At 41.2% G+C, this 5,362-nt stretch overlaps 1 pseudogene; it reads right to left on the reverse strand.

Annotated features, from left to right (window-relative positions):
- Window positions 1–328: 328 nt before the first annotated feature.
- On the reverse strand, window positions 329–2,097 carry LOC146311405 (general transcription factor II-I repeat domain-containing protein 2B-like; annotated as a pseudogene).
- Between the last annotated feature and the right edge of the window lie 3,265 nt (window positions 2,098–5,362).

A 5,362-nucleotide genomic window follows, 5' to 3' on the forward strand; every position in this document is an offset into this window, starting at 1 on the left:
CACATCTACAGGTACATAACATCAACAGTTATAACCAAATCGTATTCAAGATGTTTAATAAACTAAGTGCCATAAGTAAGAAACCAATAACTTGATGACACTAATGGATCTCAGTAAAGAGGCCAGGTCTGGATTGAGGGAAGTGGTTGAGATGCGTAAAATGTCACGTAAGTGGGAGTCACTTAGTCTTGACCTCAATTGGTTCTTGTTTAAGTTCATGACAGAGAATGTCTGCTCACACAAATATGTGGAGCCGAATAAGCTCAGCATTTTCTTAGCAAATGTTCGCATTTCTGGGAAACTGCCTTCATCCAGCTGCCCGTAAAAGTCAAGCAAGAGAAAGCTGCTGGTGTTTGCCGTGCCACTCATCGTCACACTGCAGCTCAATGAGCTCCAGCTGCAGCTGTGGAGGAGCATCCTCAGGGTCCACGGAGAAGGGAGAAGGGAGAAGCAACATGTCCTTTTTAATAACTGCAAAATCCCGAAAATGTTATGTAAAATTCCACAGAAAGAGATGCGATAGCTGTTGCATAACTCATCATTTGTGCACTGATGTTGTCCTGTGGGAAACTGTCAATGACCTCTTTCAAAGCTGGGAAGTGCGCGGTGCAGGGCTCTGTTTGGGACAAGTGTCTTTGGAAAAGTTGCAGCTTGGTTCCAAAGGCCTTGATGTGAGCATACAGCTGGCTTGCCACTGCATCTTGTCCTTGCAGATTAACATTCAGCACATTCAGATGCTTCGTTATGTCAACCAAAACAGACAGACATACAGGATCGGACAGTTCTTCAATCGGCTGCCCCTTTTCACCCAAAAAATGTCCAATTTCCTCTCTGAGAGAGAAAAATCGCTCCATTGCAGACCCCCGACTTAGCCACCTCACATCGTTGTGATATATTATGTCTCCGTATTCAGCCTGGATGTCAAGCAAGAACTGCTGAAACTGTCGGTGGTGTAGAGCTTTAGAGCCAATAGAATTGATTGCCTTTACCACTGGTTTCATAACATGATCAAATTTGAGATGTTTGGTGCAGAGAGCCTGCTGGTGAATTATACAGTGAAGTTTAGTAGCGTTACCTCCTTCTTCGCTGACTTTATTGCAGATCAGTGTGGACAATCCACTTCACTCACCAGCCATGGCAGGCGTACCATTGGTAATGATCCCAGAAACTTTACTCCATGGTAGTTTCAGATCATCAATAGCTTCACAAACAGAAATTAATAAATCCGTTCCTCTGGTTTGGCCTTTAAGGCTTTGGAGGTCAAGCAGCTCCTCTGTTATGTTCATGTTGTCATCAACTCCTCTTAAAAAAATCAAGAACTGTGCAGTGTCAGATACGTCCATGCTTTCATCGCAGGCTAATGAGAAATAATCAAAAGCCACTCCCCTGTCCCCCAGCTGTCTCTGAATATCTGATGATATGTCCTCAACTCTCCGTGCCACAGTATTACATGCCAGGCAAACATTCATAAATTCTTGTTTCTTCTCGGGGCAAATGTTCTCCACCATTTTCATGGCACTGTCTTTGATAAATGTACCTTCAGTAAAAGGTTTGTCATGTTTAGATATTAACATGGCCACTTTGTAGCTTGCTTTGGTGATATTTTCCTTTGACTCACAGGCCCGCGTGAAGAATCACTGTTGTGATGCCAGAGCAGCTTGGAGTTGCTTCACTTTTTCAGCGCAGTCACTCCCTGTTAGCTTGTCGTTTGTGTTAGCATGCTTAGTTTGGTAGTGTCTCTTTATGTTAAAATCCTTAAACAAGGCAACTGTCTCTTGATAAATGAGACAAACACAATTGCCTCGATTTTCAGTGAAGAAGTACTGTAATTCCCATCTCTCCTGAAAGCGGCAGCCCTCACTATCAACTTTCCTCTTTTTCTTTGCAGTTGCCATGGCAGCAATGAGCAGAGAATGGTTCGCAGCAAGGATGCAGAGCCAGATAGCATTAATGTGGTGCTGCCACTATGTGGTGAAAGGAGGAATTACATTTTAAAGTTTTATGATTTATTTATTCTGTTAGACAGTGCTAGCAGGCCATAAATAATACATTATAAGGCCAAAGCTGCGGGCTGCATGAAATCTTACTGCGGGTCATGATTGTCCCCCGGGCTGGACTTTGGACATGCCTGCAGTAGAGTGCAGATCTCCACCAGGCATCAGATGGTGAAGCACCTACTGCACTGTCACCACAACTGTCAGATTTAACCAGCAGAGATTTGCAAAGTTCCACCAACATTAACATGACCTCCACATACATTACCTCATTTCAAACTGAAGCAGTTGTTGATCACTTGCGGCCCCACTGGTCGGTTAAGAAGAGTGAGAAGTCAGCTGTCAGTGGTCGTATAAAACAGAACAGTCAAAAAATAGAATTACTGTCTAACAGCTGTTTGTCTCCACCAACCAGTCGAGTTACAGTTTACATCCATGTCTGTCCACACTCATATAATATCTGTAGTGAAGACTTTGAAGGGATGTATTATCAAACTTACCACTATATTGATCTGTAACTTTGAGGGAACATAATTTAAGTGTAAGCAAAATTGAAGTTCTCACTGTACATGTGTGACTCCAGTGAATAATTTCTGGTGAGAAACATGCTGTCTTCACTTAGAGACTATTTTTACAGAGGACAGAGGACTGAAAGAGAGCTTAACATGATGATGTCACAGTGAAGTTGAACCACCAAAATTTTATCAGCTCATCTTTCAGTCCAAGTGAACATTTGTGCCATATTTGAAGAAGTTCATTCAAGGCGTTTTTGAGATATTGCGTTCACCAGAATCAGATGACCTGAAAACATAATGCCTCTTAATTATGCCATAAAAACATAAAGGCATAAAAAGGGGTCTGGCAAGAATTCTGAGGTCCTTCAGCATACAGACATTAATGTGCACAGAAAAATTCTGATCGGTCCAATGGTATCTGAGATTAGCTCCAGACAAAGTGTAGTACTCGTGATCATGCACACACACACACACACATACACACACACACACACACGCACACACACACATGCACGCATGCACACAGGTCCACATTTACTGTCATCTCAAGCCAGATACTTTATTTGATGTGTGTTTCATTTGAAGTCTGTGTAATCCATATAACATCCATAGTGTAACCTATACTGTATTGTTATTCCTCAAATGTTCTGTCTCCTCTTTGTAAAGATCACAGTTGCTTCTATTCTGGAAAGCAGGCATTTACAAAGTACGCTTCCTCTCCTCTATCCCACATCTCATTCTGAGCATTAAGATGAAAGCAGTCTGTCCATGGCAGCTCATAGCATACTGATGAAGGCCAGGCCTTGGCCATGAGCTCTCCAACAGTCCGAAGACTCAGTGAGATGCAGTAGACTCCAGTTAGGAATCCAGCAGCCTGCTGTACTCTGTAAACAGCACAATAATCAGTCTTTTACCAAAGACTGGGCACACACTAAAGCTGCGTCTGCATGTGCAATGAGTGTGGAAGTCAGAGCACTGTAATGTATGTGTGGAGCTGCAGGCGGAGTGTGTGGGTATTTTTTTCCACGCTGTTTGCTTTAGAGTGGGTAATGTGGTCGTCAATCTCAGGGCCAGGGCAAAAACAAGTGTGGGCCGGCAATAAATTATTTTTAAGAACTTCCTGGGCAGCAGGGAGTGCAGACTCAGAAAATAACCGGCATATTCTTTTGAATGTGAATCATTTTCATTTCATGCTTTTTAGAGTTACTTCAAGTCTTACACTGGGCAGATTCAACCACAGAGCATAAATGTTTTCAGCCTATGGTTTATGCTTTTGGGTGTGTGTGGAGGGTGAATCACAGCCTTTCACTCACATTACACTTCTAACCATGAGCTCACCACCATGGACAGATTATGAGGTGATGTGTCCCCGGGGACAGACATGTAAAAAGGCCCCCCATCCCCTCTACATAGAAGCCAGACCCCTAAACTGGAAGAGACAAAACAATGTGATGCAGTTAAATCACATTTTGCAGCTGAACCAGAATTCCCAGAACCTCAGAGACACAAAAAATGATGTGGAGATGTTGTTTTGTGACTTCTTGTTATCATTGTGTGTGTCTTGGTTGCTTTTGCTTTACTTTCTTTGTAGTTGTTTGTGTCTCTTTGTGGTCATTTTGCAGTTCTTTGTAGTCATTTGTGTCTCTATAGTCATTCTGTGTCTCTTTGTAGTCCAGTGTGTCTCTTTGTAGTTGTTTGTTTGTTTGCAGTTATTCATGTCTGTCAATTTGTGTCTCTTTTGTGGCCTTGCTGTTCTTTGTTCTTTGTCTTTTTCTAACTGTGGTTGTTTTGTTTTCCTTTGAGGTGATTTTGTGTGTCTTTGTGGTCAGTTTTTTCTCTGTTTGTCATTGTTTTACAGCAGTCTTTTTGCATCTGTGGTTATTTTCGTTTGTCTTTGTGGTTGTTTAATTCCTCCTTGTGGTCATTTTCTGTGTCTTTTTAGTTGTTTGTGTCACTTGGTGGTCATGTTTATGTGTCTTTGTAGTCTTGTGTGTCTGTGCTTGTTTTGTTTCTCTTTGTGGTCATTGTGTGTTTCTTCGTGGTTGTTTTGTGTCTCTTTCAATTCTTTTGGTGTGAGTTTATAGCCATTTTTGGTCATTTTGTGTCTCTTTGCAGTCATGTTGTCTCTTTGTGTCATTTATGGTCATGTTGTGTGTCTGCCACCTGACCCTTTTGGTCCCCAGGCCTGTGCCCATCCACAAACAAACTCAAACTAGAATTGTGACTTAACCAAATTTTAAACCATTTGAATTAGCATGTCACAAAATAGAGAACATTCTACAAAGGTAAAATGTTTAGTGGCTCTTAGAAGCTGAAATGTTCATTTAATTCGACTTTACAACGTTGTTGGGTAGAAAAATAACACACTGGTGATTTAGCTACTGTCTTAACCTTACCAGTGCCGGTGCCAAAAATCTAAAGTTTGTCCTGAGAAAAGGGTTTGATTAGAATTGTTAAAAAGTAGTGTTTATCCCTTTAGGAACATTAATGTTATCTGCAAATTTCATGGCTTCTCACTGTAAAATATGATATGTAAGGTTCATATTTTATCCTGCCATTGGTATGAGAAGACGTTCATGGAGTCACCAAGGTTTAAGTGAATGTAGTTATTTGTCCCCAGTCATTGGTTAATAGATTTGGAGGCACATAGAAGCAGTTTTTTCTTGATACCTTAATTTTAACTAGCAAATGTGAACACAGAGCCAGAACACAGTGTGTTTTCTTATATAATTGATCTGGTGACACTTCTTATTACTTAGTGAATAGACTCAGAATCCAAGTTATGGGCCAAGTATATGAACACAAGCAAGGACTTTGACTCTGGTTTTAAGTTTCTGTCAATGTACTTACAGT

The sequence above is a fragment of the Lutjanus erythropterus genome, chromosome 18 (genome assembly GCF_056507025.1).
Source record: "Lutjanus erythropterus isolate fLutEry1 chromosome 18, fLutEry1.hap2, whole genome shotgun sequence".
Lineage (NCBI taxonomy): Eukaryota > Metazoa > Chordata > Actinopteri > Lutjaniformes > Lutjanidae > Lutjanus > Lutjanus erythropterus.